Here is a 16981-nt window from a genome sequence, read left to right on the forward strand (position 1 = left end):
TGTGTCGTCTATATGCTCTGGATGCAAGCTAACAGGTGTGGACGAGGCAGTCTGTCTGCATTCTGTCACTGCTGACCATGCCTCTTTTCCTCCCGACTGTGTCGGATTATGGCAATATTTGCTGTGTTGGGCATGGCTCCGGCATATTCTTGCTATGTGTGACGGGGGCTTAAGGTCAGGAACAAACAGATGGATTAACTGTAAAGAAAGGCGATGGGTCCAAAGGAAATCAGTCTATTATGTGACAATGACTGTGAGGGAGTTGGCAAACTGGTTAACCAGTAAATCAGGCAGAGGGTCATAACACAGTAAACAGTCATACCAAACAGCAAAAGAGGAAGATCGGAGGCTAAACTTGTGGAAGAAATAGTGGCAGCATGTTTCGGCAACTGAAGATGTAACACAAGAAACAAATGCAAGAGAGCAAGCAAGACAATCTGGCACTGGACTGAAGGAAGATTGATGGATAAATTGTATTAAAACAATTACCAAGGCAATCAGAACACACGTGAACCTGGAGCCCCATGAACAGGAAGTAAAACCACTGAAAACACAGAGAGTAAATGTCAAAATATGAGCACAAGGAATAACAAATACAGAGAAAACTTCACTAGAAAGGTGCAAGAAATAACTAATACGAGCGAGAATGCCAGACGATGAAAATGTAACAGTAGAATAGAGTACACAAGAAATGACACTAGAGATACAAAATCCAGAGAGCACATACTAAACACCATAAGCTTGAACCATGTGAGTGCCCACCCCCACACCCGAGATGTTACCCCACATCCCATGAATGTCAAAATGGTCCTGAAAGAAATCACGTAAGACAGACTTGTCCAAAATGTGAGTAGCAGCTCCCATGAACATTCATCAGGGCCATAAATCTCCCAGTCAACTAGAAACTGATGCTCCCTGCCTCAACAGCACACAGGCAGGAGACTCATTACAGTAAAGGACGGTGTACCAGTCACAATCTGGGCCTGAAGGGGGCAGAAACAGGACACAGATGACTGGATTTGACAGGTTTCACAAGTGACATGTGAAAAGTGGACATGGTGTGAGCATGGTTGTCACAAACGTACAGCAGATGGAATGAGGGCTTTGGAAATTGGGAAAGGACCAATAAAATGCATATCTTTGGCTATAGTGGGCTTTCAAACCCTCTGTCATAGAAAGTCTAATGTTCTTGTAACTCCTGGCTGACAGACCAATGGCCCCACTGCAGGACTTGAGGGTAGAGTGTATTGTGCACAAACAATCTGTGAGGTGAGCAATTATTTGGGACCAAGACTTCATCCTCACATGTTGCTCAGTCTCCCAAGACACAGAACCCAACATACAGGTTGAAAGTAAAATCATGGAGATACCACAGGAATTGTCGGAAAGAGCATCAGGTCAGCCATTTTTGGTGGCAGGGTGATATGAAACACTCACTCACTCACTCATCTTCAACCACTTAGTCCAATGAAGGGTCGCGGGGGGCTGGAGCCTATCCCAGCAGTCATAGAGCGCGAGGCGGGGTACACCTAGGACAGGACACCAGTCTGTCACAGGTCCACAAACAGACAAACAAACACATTCACATTCACACCCACTCGCACACCTACGGACAATTTAAAGATTCCAATCCACCTAACCTGCATGTCTTTGGATGTGGGAAGAAACCAGAGCACCTGGAGGAAACCCACGCAAACACGGGGAGAACATGCAAACTCCACACAGAATGGCCACGGGTGGGAATTGAACCCATGACCTTCTCGCAGTGAGGCAACAGTCCTAACCACTAATTCACCATTCTGCCCCGATATGAAACAATGAAATTGAAATGAGAGAAAATGTGATCCCACCTGCCTTGATGGGAGTTCAGACAACATGTAAATCGCAAGTATTCCAGGTTTTTTTGGTCAGTCTAAATGAGAAACACTTGGCTACCTCCTTCTTCCTAAAGGCTCCATTTACATAAAGCCAATTTGACAACAAAGAGCTCCTGATTTATCATGTCATAGCTGTGTTCTTCTGAAAACAGCTGCTTGAAAAAAAAAAAAACACATAGGTGCACCTTTATTTGTCATCAATGGAAAACCCATCTCAATGTTACAAGCATCTGCTTCAACAATAAACTATTTGAATATACGAAGTCTATTAGAAAAGTATCTGACCTTATTATTTTTTTCAAAAACCATATGGATTTGAATCACATGTGATTACATCAGACATGCTTGAACCCTCGTGGGCATGCGAGAGTTTTTTCACGCCTGTTGGTTACGTCATTCGCCTGTGGGCAGTCTTTGAGTGAGGAGTGGCCCACCCTCTCGTCGATTTTTTCATTGTTTAGGAATGGCTCAGAGACTGCTGCTTTGTTTGATCAAATTTTTTTCAAAACTGTAAGGCACAACTGAGTGGACACCATTCGATAAATTCAGCTGGTTTTCGGTAAAAATTTTAATGGCTGATGAGAGATTTTGGTCTGGTAGTGTCGCCGTAAGGACGGCCCACGGCGCCTGACGGCGATCTGCGCTTCGAGGCGGCAGCGTCTCGCCATTTTAAGTTGAAAACTTCCACATTTCAGGCTCTGTTGACCCAGGAAGTCGTCAGAGAACAGAGAACTTTCAGAAGAAGTCGGCATGAGGAGTTTATTCGGACATTCCATTGTTAACAGGCATTTTGTAATGAAAGAACGTGCGAGCAGAGTCGCATGTCGGGCTGGACCCGACCGCGGGGGGTCGCGACAGGAAAAACACCTCCGTTGGAAACCTTAACGGGCAAGTTGGAACATGCCCAAGCTGTTAAACAATTTCTCAGTTACTCACTTGTTGAAAGCCATTAAAAGCCGCCTGAATTTTACAAATGGTTTTCAACACGGATGTGTTTTTCCTGTCGCGGCGCATACAGATTTGCCGAGTCGTCATGGAAACGACTCAGCGAATTTGCGTGCACGTCTTTCATTACAAAATGTCCTTAAACAGTGGAATGTCGGCATAAAGTCCTCATGCCGGCCTCTTGTGAATCTTCTCTGTTCTCTCACGACGTCCTGGGTGAATTAAGCCTTAAATTAGGATGTTTTCAGGTCGAAACAGGCCGACGACGGTGCCTGGAAGCGCTGCACGACGTCCCGCTGCGTGGGAAGTCCTTACACTGACAGAAACACCCCATAATCTCTCATCAGCCGTTAAACTTTTCACCGAAAACCATCTTAATTTCTCGAATAGTGTCCACTCGGATATTCCTCACAGGTCCAGAACAAATTTTGATAAAGCAACGCGCGCCGTCTCGAGCAGCGTGTGAAACAAAGGAATTCAGCCGAGAGGGCGGGACCACATCTCACTCAAGGCCTGCCCACAGGGAAATGGAGTCACCGACACGCATGAAAAAACTCACGCATGCGCACGAGGGTTCAAGCATGATTGGTGTAATCGGGGTCGTTTTGACAGTTGGGGTTTTTCTGTAAGGTCACATTAGTATCATTGTTCCATAGAAATTTAGTACGATGTGCGGTTAGACAATGTAAAGAGACTATTACCCCATATCACCCCAGCTTTGGCCTCCCCTCACTGGCTTCCTGCCCATGCAAGGTCAGATTTTAAGGTTTTGTCATTAACATACAAAAAAAAAAATCCTGCATGGACTAGCACCTCCCTATCTGGCTGATCTAATCAAACCCTATGTACCAGCCCATGTCATCAGGTGGCAGGATTATTTGCTCTATTGAGATATCCCGCCAAAGAGGCACTGCAATCAAAACAACATAGAGAAACCCCATCACGACAAATGAACTTTATACTTCCAAAATGTAAATTTTTATGCCTTTCATAACTGTTATGTGTCGACACGGGTTGAGGAGCGGACCTGCGTCTGACGGAACCCAGCGCCAAAACAACCAGAAAGCGGTTCCAATAACAAAACAATTTATTTTCCCCCTTTTGTTCAATACTCAGTGTACAAACATAAAATGCATCTGTCTGGCGGAGTGAAGGATGGCGCGCTCTCCAGCGCCCAAAAGGATCGAAGCCCGGCGCCTCTGGACCCACGTTCACCGCCAAACACCCCCCAGGTGGACACGACAAACCGACTCTGCGAAGGATAGAAAAGGTGAGGTAAGTCAGCAGCTACAACTAATATCCTTCAAAGGCACACACTATCAGCAACACATTCAGGTCTGAATTTAAGCTTTATGGAAATGAGCAGCTTCTCACAACAGGTGGAGGATCATCAGTCCGCACGCCACGGCCGTGAGAAGCGAGCCGCACAATTCTCATCAATATTCACATATACTGCATAACAAAATACCAAATTACTGTTAACAATTATTCAGACAATCAAATCACCTCTGATGTGTGCTGACAGCATGTGTCCCTCACCCGTCCTCCTTCACAGGCACGATGTGTCAAACCCAGGCGCGGTCCTCAGCATCTCACAAACGAACATCACAAGGTCGAGTTCCCGGCAATTCTGCTTGAATCACACATGGCTTAAATGCAGAACGCCATCTCATTATCTGCTTCAGCTGAAAGTCTTTAAGGTTGCACGTGAGCATCATCCACAGGTGCTGCATATCACGTTGATGAGGGTGAAGGACTCTTCTGCCAGCACCTTCTCCACAGACAATAAGTCAGCTTGCATACCACCTCGAGAGCAAAGAAAAGAAAAGAACACCCAAAAGTCCAGCCAAACCCCCCAACACACAACAATAACATTTATAAGAGACTGCATGCATGAGACCCTGAAAACTTGCTTAAACAAATATTCCGTGTCTACTACCTTCAATCTGCGTGGAATTTAATAAACGCAAATCAAATTTCAGACATTTTATATATATATATATATATATATATATATATATATATATATATATATATATATATATATATATATATATTACTCTGGAACAAACAGCACAAACAGTGTTGTAAAGAAAAATAATCAGGATGTTAAAGTGCAAACTTCACTTTCCCCCAGAACGACATGAACAGGAAGCGATTGCGGCTCAAAGCAATTCCCATTGAATATAACAAAGAAACAACCTGAGGTTCTCACATGTTTACATAAAACAAACACAATAACAATGTCTATAAACCCAGATAATATATTCACGAGAGTTTTAGGCACAATATACAAAGAGTTTTACCTTGTGATATTAGTGTTGTTGTCCGTGTGTTAAATTGCAGCCTGATCAGAGCATCTCAGTGCATCTCTCAATGTTATTGACATCTGGCAGAGCGGCGAATTTGAAATTTTGTGAGATTTTGTGGAATTTGAAACATCAATAGGGCGAATTGTGTGCTCCAATGGTTAAAAAGAAGTCAGAAGGGCACAGAGCTTCCTCTTACCATGCACCCGTTCTGTGTAAGAATATGCCAGTAGAAATCAAGCGGCAACACTTGAGTCCATATTTTGATCCCAGTCTGTTCTTTGGCTAGTCTCTTGAGGCTTGATCCAAAACTGAAGCCCATGAGACCATCACCTCCCCATATCACTGTCTGTCACACACAGTCACTGACTGAAAGTCTGATTTGGTGGAGACACTGAAATGCAGATTCAAGACTCATCTGTTTTCTCTTTCATATGCCTAAGATATTAGTCTTTACTAAAGTATTTTTTCCCTTCCATCTTAATTTTGTTACTGATAATGGAACAGGATTCACTCATCATCATATCTAAATTCTGGGACTCTGGCTGAAACAAAGGTAGACTTAGACTGCTGGGGGGTTCCCATGATGCACTGAGTGTTTCTTTCTCTTTTTGCTCTGTATGCACCACTCTGCATTTAATCATTAGTGATTGATCTCTGCTCCCCTCCACAGCATGTCTTTTTCCTGGTTCTCTCCCTCAGCTCCAACCAGTCCCAGCAGAAGACTGCCCCTCCCTGAGCCTGGTTCTGCTGGAGGTTTCTTCCTGTTAAAAGGGAGTTTTTCCTTCCCACTGTCGCCAAGTGCTTGCTCACAGGGGGTCGTTTTGACCGTTGGGGTTTTTACATAATTATTGTATGGCCTTGCCTTACAATATAAAGCGCCTTGGGGCAACTGTTTGTTGTGATTTGGCGCTATATAAATAAAATTAATTGAATTGAAATTGAATTGAATTAGTATCCTGTCTGTTATTTTACCACTGAGAAATAGTGTTCTGTGAGGTGTGAGTTCCACCTGATTGATTCTGTTCTCTCTTTCATTGTCTGAGGTGCGGTAGATGGTCTCTTTCATGGATAGTTGCTGTGGAAAGGAGCACCCTTCTAACAGTCCTCAGACTGAGCATTTGACTTGACTGAACTTGCACGGGAAAGATCTTCACCACCTGAGACATTTTCTGCACAACAACTGCCGATGGACTATGGCATTGTCAAACTCTTTTTCTGTTTTGTTTTGCATGTTTGAAAATTATTTGTTGTACTTTGTTTATTTGATCTTTGTTATGGTTAGTATGGGTTAAGCAGTTCGTCACCTCTCTGAGTCTGGTCTGCTTGAGGTTTCTTCCTCAAAAAACCCAGAGGTAGTTTTTCCTTACCACGGTTGTATCAGGGGGGTTGGTGAGGTTTGCCCTTATCCTTGCAAATCACCTTATGTTTTGATTTGGCACGATATAAGTAAACCTAATTGAATTGAACTGAACAGAATTGCTTTTGTACTATAATTACAGATCAATTGGCAATAAAAATGGACAAAACTGAGGAAACTTTGAAGTTGCTTACTGCTTTCAGGAAATGGCCACTCCATGACAACACAGAACCTTAGCCAGATCCATCCCAATGTAACTAGGCAACACAGAAAAACCTAAGAAAGAAACAGAGGAATAATATGTCTTACATTTTTCAGCCTTTACAAATTACTGATTCTCAAGTAACATCTGCAGCACCTTCTTAGCATAGCAGATGTGCTCTAAATACGTCATTGACCAGATTTGGGAAGATTGCTGGGGTATATGAGAGACCAAAGGCGTAATCAAATATTCATTCCATTTATCATCTTCATTTATTGTGACAAGGCGGTAAGTATTACATAAATCCATACTGGTGAAAACTGATGCAGACTGAATCAGTTCAAAGGCCAAGGATAATAACTGTAATGGAAAAATGTTTCTAACAGTGATGTCATTCAAACTTCTGGAGTCAATGCAAGGACAAAGTGTTTTGTCCTACTTCCCAATAAAAAGAACTTGGAGCAGGTGATGATGAGGGATGTACAATGCCAGTGGCAAGTCTCGCTTGGTTGTATTTGTTCATGGCTTGGAGCTTGGGACTTGACAAGTATCGCTGACGTTTGGGAAATGATGATCCAGGCAAAGGCTTAATGGCCCAATCATAGGCAAGGTGTGATGGAAAAGCTGTAGATTGGCGCTTGCTGAAATCTTGATTTAGGTACAAATACTCTGAGGGAACCCTGGATAGGTCAGTGGAAGAGTCTCCCAGACATTTTGAAGGGAGATTAAGAAGTTTTGAGCCTGACCCAGAAAAAGTAGGGTGTTGCTCTCCATCCTTTTCATTCTGAGAAACCAGCAGTTCTCTAGAATGTGTAAAGTTTTGACTCACAGAGGGCAATGTTGAGAAACGTGGAATGCAAAAGATGGGGAACCATGTCCTACTATTTCTGGGTCAGGATCAAAACTTATCAATCACCCCTCATAGCAACTGGAAGTCACAGCATTAGTACAGACAGACAGATTTACAACATCTTGATCAATTAATAATCTTTCCAGCTGACTATTCAATAACAGGATCATGAGTCTTTAACCATGCTTAATTGATAACTACTGTAGAAGGTTGGTTTTGGCTGCCATCTTTACATGTATGATGTATATGTGGGAGGCTCTCCATTTAGGGACAGCCCCAGTGCTTTTCAAGGTGCCTGCAGATTTTGCTCCCTTCCTTTACCACAGAAAGTGGTCCCTTATTCTTAAATGAGAACATCATCTGGTACATCATCCGGTTGGTGGATTGGAGTCAGATGAGGCCACACCCTCAGATAATTGTGGTGGTTTTTATTGCTTTGGGATGGTGCATTCTCTCCATTGACATCACCTTTCTAGTTTTTGTGTCCAACATCTTGACATCATTCACTGATATTATTATTATATGGCTGTGATGCTATGTACGCTCTGATTGGCTGATTTACAGTCTGATATTTTCCCATATTAGACCGATTGCATGACATTTAGTCCGGATCGCATATCACATTCGTTACAAACCAGAAACCTAAAAATGCTATTAGAAAAACCAAGTTGGACATAAACCTACTGCATAAATATCTAAACAGCATTGGAAAAACACACACATTGAAAGCTTACCAACTAATGACCGGACCATCTGTTAGCAAGTTCTTCATAGAGGTGAAGTGAACAGGTCTGCCTACGAGCCATCAGCAGCTTTCATATTTGTGCGATACCATAAGTTTGCGTATTTATATATAGTAGCCAAGTAATAAATTATTAACCTTGCTTCCTCGGTCTACGGGATTATCAGATCTCGCTAACACTCGGTCCGTACTTACACCTCAGTCTGATATTTACCTGTAGAGACCTCATGCTCAGTTAATAATCCTTTATTATTATTTGGGCAGGCAACATGGTGGCTTAGTGGTTAGCACTGTTGCCTCACAGCAAGAAAGTCATGGGATCACTTCCCACCTGTGGCCTTTCTGTGTGGAGTTTGCATGTTCTCCCTGTGTTTGCGTGGGTTCCCTCCGGGTGCTCCGGCTTCCTCCTACATCCAAAGACAAGCATGTTAGGTGAATTAGAAACTTTAAATTGTTCGTAGCTGTGTGTGTGGATGTGAATGTGTTTGTCTGTCTGTATGTGGCCCTGTGACAAACTGGCGTCCTGTCCAGGGTGTACCCCACCTCACACGCTACAACTACTGGGATAGGCTTCAGCCCCACGTGACCCAAAATTGGAGCAAGTGGGTATAAAACAGATGGATGGATTATTGGTGCAGCACATTGGCGGATTCCAAAAGAGAAGGTCCATGGTTCAAGACCATGTAGATATCAGGATGGATACCCAGAATAAAACTTGTATCATATCATTATGGTGTTCAATATTGCATCTGCTATGGTGGCACAAAGCAAAAACCGAGCAGCCAAATGAAATTATTTGCTTTTAATAATAAATAACATCTAATTCATTAAATGTGCACCAATCACAGTGTGGTCATGGTACACATATTCATCTATACTAATCATATGAGACAGTATCAACAATATTTAAACATGACAATCTTAAGTTGTCTATAAATACATAAATAGAGATAACATTTAAATGTAAAGTGTTGTGCAATAAATATGAAACATTTTTCATGTAAAAAGGGCTTAAGCTCCATTCGTCACATAATGTCACCTTGTCTTTGTCTGCTGATGAATTGAATTTAGGAACGCTGGCTGATTTTCTGGTATAATGAGAGTAAGAGGTGTCAGCCCCATTAACAACACTCCTTTGTGAGCTGTGCATCTTAACCCCTGTTAAAATACTGTTACTTGGACAGCAGATGGTACCCATACACACACACACACACACACACACACACACACACACACACAGAAAGAGGAGCAGTGGCTATGGCAACAGAATCATAATGGCTGTCCTGTGTGTAGTGGAATCACTCAGCCTAATTTGTTAAGTACCACCCCAGTATATTTAATTTAATTAGTATATTCAGGTCACAAAACAAGTGACATGAAATTAAAAAAAAAATCCCAGCTGTCCAAACCAACGGTGCATCAGATACCCGTTTGTCGAAGTGGTAAACTGTTTCATGGGATGTGCAAACTGACATTATCTATTTTAATCAACACGTATTTGTGAAAGGTCTTTGCAATCTCACAGAGCTGTTTATTTGAACACACAGGTCCCAGTGTAGCTAACATAACTCAACGGGAGGGACAATGTTTTTTGGAACTGTCACAAATGTCACACAAAGGTCTTTTTAAACAATCCCTAATTATTTCAGCAGTTTTTGAAAAACAAGATTTTCTCATATGAGACGATTTCCTCTGGTGAGTGCAGCACTCATGGCCTTGATGAATAACAGTGTCTTAATATATTTAAGGTTGTAAAAATGTGACCTCGTCTTGAAAGGTGTTGTTACCACAACACCTTTCAACTAAACACAAATGAACTCATTGTTGTATAATCAGAATATTTAGTAAAATGACCAGGTTATAGAAGCTTGTTCAATAACGGCTTTCAAATGTTTCTTGAAGCCATATACATTTTCTGGCGCTTTACAATTTTGGCTCTCCTGGACACGGTAATTCATAAACTGGATGAGAAACAAAGACATCTCTCCTTCCAGATGGTGTGATAATTTTTCTCTTTTCTTTAAGCTCAACCAGTTTGAAGTCTCAACAGTGGATTTGTCTCCACCTCACCCAAATTCATTATGGAACTATTTGATTTTCAGGAGCTGCATATTCCAGAGGATGAACTTATAGCGACAGTACATGGCAAGCGGTGAGTGTGCAACATGTGCCATGAAGTGCAAATGTGTTGGCCACAATTCCTAAATAATGAGTGTAACATGTAGCATATTAACCCTTTGGATTACAGCTGAAAGTTTTCCCTGCGTGTACATCTTAATAGACTATCTCCATTGTGACAAGTAGAGAAAAAAAAATACAGTAACATTAAAAAAATGTTACTGTCCAATAACTTGTGGACCTGACTGTACATATGTGTGCCTTGTGTTTTGGCACACATATATACATGTTTTGTGTGTGACATGACATCACACACACAAAACGCTGTATTTCCTGCACTATTTTCCACAATTAGCCAAAAAATTCACTCTGACAATCTGCATGACAAGCCCATATTTAGATATGTACGCAGAATTATATGATAAACAACTTAAACAGTTGGGAAAACAAACTGTCAAAGTCCAAATACAGTGCATCCATAAATTATTTACAGTGCTTCACTTTTTTCTGCAATTTATGTTGCAGCCTTCTTCCAAAATGGATGAAATTAATTTTTTCCTCAAAATTCCAGACAGTACCCCATAATGACAATGTGAAAAATATAATATATATATATATATATATATATATATATATATATATATATACACTCAACAAAAATATAAACGCAACACTTTTGGTTTTGCTCCCATTTTGTATGAGATGAACTCAAAGATCTAAAACTTTTTCCACATACACAATATCACCATTTCCCTCAAATATTGTTCACAAACCAGTCTAAATCTGTGATAGTGAGCACTTCTCCTTTGCTGAGATAATCCATCCCACCTCACAGGTGTGCCATATCAAGATGCTGATTAGACACCATGATTAGTGCACAGGTGTGCCTTAGACTGCCCACAATAAAAGGCCACTCTGAAAGGTGCAGTTTTGTTTTATTGGGGGGGGATACCAGTCAGTATCTGGTGTGACCACCATTTGCCTCATGCAGTGCAACACATCTCCTTCGCATAGAGTTGATCAGGTTGTCAATTGTGGCCTGTGGAATGTTGGTCCACTCCTCTTCAATGGCTGTGCGAAGTTGCTGGATATTGGCAGGAATTGGTACACGCTGTCGTATACGCCGGTCCAGAGCATCCCAAACATGCTCAGTGGGTGACATGTCCGGTGAGTATGCCGGCCATGCAAGAACTGGGACATTTTCAGCTTCCAAGAATTGTGTACAGATCCTTGCAACATGGGGTCGTGCATTATCCTGCTGCAACATGAGGTGATGTTCTTGGATGGCACAACAATGGGCCTCAGGATCTCGTCACGGTATCTCTGTGCATTCAAAATGCCATCAATAAAATGCACCTGTGTTCTTCGTCCATAACAGACGCCTGCCCATACCATAACCCCACCGCCACCATGGGCCACTCGATCCACAACATTGACATCAGAAAACCGCTCACCAACACGACGCCACACACGCTGTCTGCCATCTGCCCTGAGCAGTGTGAACCGGGATTGAATTGTGAAGAGAACACCTCTCCAACGTGCCAAACGCCAGCGAATGTGAGCATTTGCCCACTCAAGTCGGTTACGACGACGAACTGAATTCAGGTCGAGACCCCGATGAGGACGATGAGCAAGCAGATGAGCTTCCCTGAGATGGTTTCTGACAGTTTGTGCAGAAATTCTTTGGTTATGCAAACCGATTGTTTCAGCAGCTGTCCGAGTGGCTGGTCTCAGACGATCTTGGAGGTGAACATGCTGGATATGGAGGTCCTGGGCTGGTGGTCTCACGTGGTCTGCGGTTGTGAGGCTGGTTGGATGTACTGCCAAATTCTCTGAAAGCCTTTGGAGACGGCTTATGGTAGAGAAATGAACATTCAATATACGAGCAACAGCTCTGGTTGACATTCCTGCTGTCAGCATGCCAATTGCACTCTCCCTCAAATCTTGCGACATCTGTGGCATTGTGCTGTGTGATAAAACTGCACCTTTCAGAGTGGCCTTTTATTGTGGGCAGTCTAAGGCACACCTGTGCACTAATCATGGTGTCTAATCAGCATCTTGATATGGCACACCTGTGAGGTGGGATGGATTATCTCAGCAAAGGAGAAGTGCTCACTATCACGGATTTAGACTGGTTTGTGAACAATATTTGAGGGAAATGGTGATATTGTGTATGTGGAAAAAGTTTTAGATCTTTGAGTTCATCTCATACAAAATGGGAGCAAAACCAAAAGTGTTGCATTTATATTTTTGTTGTATATATATATATATATATATATATATATATATATATATATATATATATAACAACAACAAAGAAATCACATGTACATAAGTAGCCTTTGCCATGAAGCTCAAAATTGAGTTTATGTTGTGTGGGCCGCCAGAAGAGGAAGTACTGCTGGCCCACCACCAGAGGGCGCCCTGCCTGAAGTGCGGGCTTCAGGCACGAGAGGGCGCTGCCGCCACGGACACAGCCGGGAGTGACAGCTGTTACTCATTACTTCCTGACAGCTGTCACTCATTCTTCATCACCTCACTCCATAAAACCCAGACGTCATCTCCACCTCATCGCCGAGATATCGTACTTCATTGAAGGTAATATCCTCAGCCGTTTTGTGTTACAATATATCTGTATATTGTGAGTGTTTGCAGGAGTACCGGTTCCTCTATCTGTGGAAGCTGAGTGAGTGCAGGACGGCACTCTTTCCCCTGAGGAATCACTGCGGTACTCATCACATATTGAGTGAGAGGTGGAGGTGGCATTCCCACCGTTGTTGTTACTGGGTGTACACACACCCACACTTGACTGTCTTTGTTCTCGCCAGCAGTACCAGATCCGACAGTCGGAGACGGTGATCATGTTGTGTGGGTCGCCAGAAGAGGAGGTACTGCTGGCCCACCACCAGAGGGCGCCCTGCCTGAAGTGCGGGCTTCAGGCACGAGAGGGCGCTGCCGCCATGGACACAGCCGGGGGTGACAGCTGTCGCTCATTACCTCTTGACAGCTGTCACCCATCTACTCAACATCATCTCACTCCATAAAGACCAGACGTCATCTCCACCTCGTTGCCGAGATATCATACTTCATAGGAGGTAATACTCTCAGCCTTTTGTGAGATTTGTAACTCTGTTATTGTGAGATTTGCAGGAGAACCGGTCGTTTGTGAGGAGGCTGTGCAAGACGGCGCTCCTTTTCAGCTGAGACCGCTGCAACATATTGAATGAGAGGTGGAGGTGGCATTCCCACCGTTGTTGTTACTGGGTGTACACACACCCACACTTGACTGTCTTTGTTCTTCGCCAGCAGTACCAGATCCGACAGTCGGGGACGGTGATCACCTGGGAATTCGGGACTTGGCGGCTCCAGTATTCAGCAGGTTCTGGGGCGGCGGAAATCGTGTGGTTCCGGCTCTTCTCAGGACAGACGTCTTCTATCCTCGAGCCTGCCCACACGTCACCTCTGTGTATTGACTGTTATGATATTCTGTGATTGTCTGTATGTTCGTTGTGCACATTCACAACATTAAATTGTTACTTTTTGGCTCATCTATTGACCGTTCATTTGCGCCCCCTGTTGTGGGTCCGTGTCACTACACTTTCCCAACAGATCACCTGGGAATTTGGGACTTGGCGGCTCCAGTATTCACCAGGTTCGGTGGTGGCAGAAATCGTGTGGTTCCGGCCCTTCTCAGGACAGACGTCTTCTATCCTCGAGCCTGCCCACACGTCACCTTTGTAATTTGACTGTAATCATATTCTGAGATTGTCTGTATATTCGTTGTGCACATTTCACAACATTAAATTGTGACTTTTTGGCTCATCTATTGACCGTTCATTTGCGCCCCCTGTTGTGGGTCCGTGTCACTACACTTTCCCAACAGTTTAGGTGTATCCTGTTTCCACCCCATTATCCTAAATGGTCCAGCTAGGGTGAATTCAGTTGATTGGACATGATTTGGAAAGGCACACACCTGTCTACATATAAGATCCCACAGTAGACAGTGTATGTCAGAGCACAAACCAAGCACTAGAGGTAGTCCTGTGAATGTCCCTCAGTGGACCAGCCAGAACCCATACCTGAATCCGATTTAACAGCTCCGGAAAGACTCAAAAATGGCTGTGCACCGACGCTCCCCACCCAACCTGATGGAGCTTGACAGGTGCTGCAACGAGGAATGGGCAAAACTGCCCAAAGTTAGGTGGACCAAGCTTGTGGCATCATATTCAATAAGACTTGAGGCTGTAATTTCTGCCAAAGGTGCATCAACAAAGTATTGAGCAAAGGGTGTGAATACTTATGTAAATGTGATTTCTAGATTTCTTTCTTTTTTTCCTTTAATACATTTGCCAAAAAAAAAAAATTAAAACTTTTTTTCATGTTGTCATTATGGGGTGTTGTGAGTAGAATTTTGAGGGGAAAAATGAATTTACTCCATTTTGAAATAAGGCTGTAACATAAAATATGGAAAAAGTGAAGCACTGTGAATACTTTCTGGATGCACAAGGTTGCTATTTTGAGTCCCTGTTTAGGACTCCCGGCAATAAATAGGCCCAATACCATAGTATGAGAAACATCCCCATATTATGATGCTTGCTCCACCATGCTTCATTGTCTTCACGTTTTGTTTTGTTCTTTTTTCCAACAATGAGATTTTGCAGGAGATTCTTGCCCATAGTTTGGCTTCACATAGGCGTCTTCTAATTCTTAAGCCTGATTTATGCTTCCACAACTCTGTAACTCCACGCAATGACATTGACGTGTGACCCTTTCAAAGTTCTCTGTCATATTGGTGGGTGTTGTAATGCAATTTACTGCCTAAATAGTAGGGGTGCGGTGTGAAGGACAAGGCAGAGACGTTCTTTCCACCTGTACTACCACTGCTGCTGGTTGGGGTTGTTTTCCACTCTTTTTTGAGACCATTTTGTCCCTCATTGAGCTCCCTTTCTTTATAGATCGTCAACTTCCAAACTAACATTACATGCACTTTCCCTCCATGGACTGTAGGTCATTTGAGTGTCTTTGTAGTTTTTCCACTCTGTGTTGTAAAGTTAGTCATATTTGCAGACTTCTACTGCCAAACCTTCCTCTATTTGATCAATGATCGAAATGCGATCACCATGCGCACTGCAAAAACCTTTAAATATGACAGGAGAGGAAGGAGTGAAATCAGAAAAGTGACCAATCACAGCTTTTGCGGTCTCTGCTGTTTCAATGTGTAGTTTAAATTTGTGGGTTTTTTGAGAGGTGCATGTCAAGCTATGGAGAGGGTCTCAAAGAGGGTTCACACTGACACAGAGGGCTCTGCGTCGCTATGGAGCTGCGGAGATGGAGAAGCATAAATCAGCCTTTAAAGTACTCACAGGTAACTTTAGACCTTCTTTGATCACCCTGGAGCTGATCATTGGCTGAGTCTTTGCCATTCTGGCTATTCTTTGCTCCATTTGAATGGCAGTTTTCCATTTTCTTCCATGTGTTTCTGGTTTTGGTTGCAATTTTAATGTATTTGAGACAGTTTTAGCTGAGCAGCCTATTATTTTCAGCATTTTATATGTTTTCTCCTCTCCAATCAAGCTTTAAATCAAAGTACATTCTTCTTAACAATATCTGGAACAACTCTTTTTACTCAGATTTTCAGAGAGAAATGTACTACAACCAGCATGTACAACATGTGCTGCCTTTGTCTTTAAATAAGGGTCACCTGTTTAACACCTGTTTTTTTTTTTTCACAGAAAGAAAAATGTAGTCACGGCTATTTTTTAAATAGCCTAATATTCCTTTTTTTTCCCTTTACTTTCTGTAAAGTCATAATACATGTTGATTTGGAATAGAATGTGCAGTGGACCCAATGCATTTACATGTATTAAAATAAAAGCTATAATTTCTTTGTCCCTTTGTAGTGTTCTCGATGTCCTGTCCCCTGTGCATATCTGTGGTCAGTCTTTTTTCTGTGTCCTCGTGTTAATTGTCATTATGTTCCATCTATGCCTTGTGTGGTATTCTTTGTGTTCGGCTCCCTGTCTGGTCTGTCATTCCTTGTTAACATCCCGATGGTCTCTCCCCTGTCCGTGTCCCTGGTCTGTCTGTTCATTGTCTTGGTGATCTGTCCTCTGCCTGTGTTTCTGTGCCTGTCATTATGTGTCAGTCCTGTGTTCTTCTGTTTTTCATGTTAGGTTTCCCTGTTTGTACTTAGTTCACCTTTTGAATTCCATGTTAGTTTTCTGCCTTTGTTTTCTTGTTTGGTATTTGATTGTTTTGTTTAGGTTGTGTATTATCTTGTTGTCAATTCCACTAACCCTCAGGCTTTGGTTGAGTTTTGAGTCCCCTTTTGTATGTTAGTTTCTGTGTGTATGTTGATGTGTGTCTTTTGTTCCGACTTCCCCTACACTGTCACACTCTGCACCTGCCACTCATTTGCTCATTTGCTTCTTCTGCGTATTAAGCCTGCCCTGCTTTGTTGTTGCTGTTTTCTTACTTTTTTCTGCCAATGTGTTGGTTTGTGAGTATACTGTTCATCTTTGTCTCCTCCCATTTATGTACCTCTAGTTCTTAGGTTACCTTTGTCGCCACCTGTGCAT

Source organism: Thalassophryne amazonica, chromosome 13 (genome assembly GCF_902500255.1).
Source record: "Thalassophryne amazonica chromosome 13, fThaAma1.1, whole genome shotgun sequence".
NCBI lineage: Eukaryota > Metazoa > Chordata > Actinopteri > Batrachoidiformes > Batrachoididae > Thalassophryne > Thalassophryne amazonica.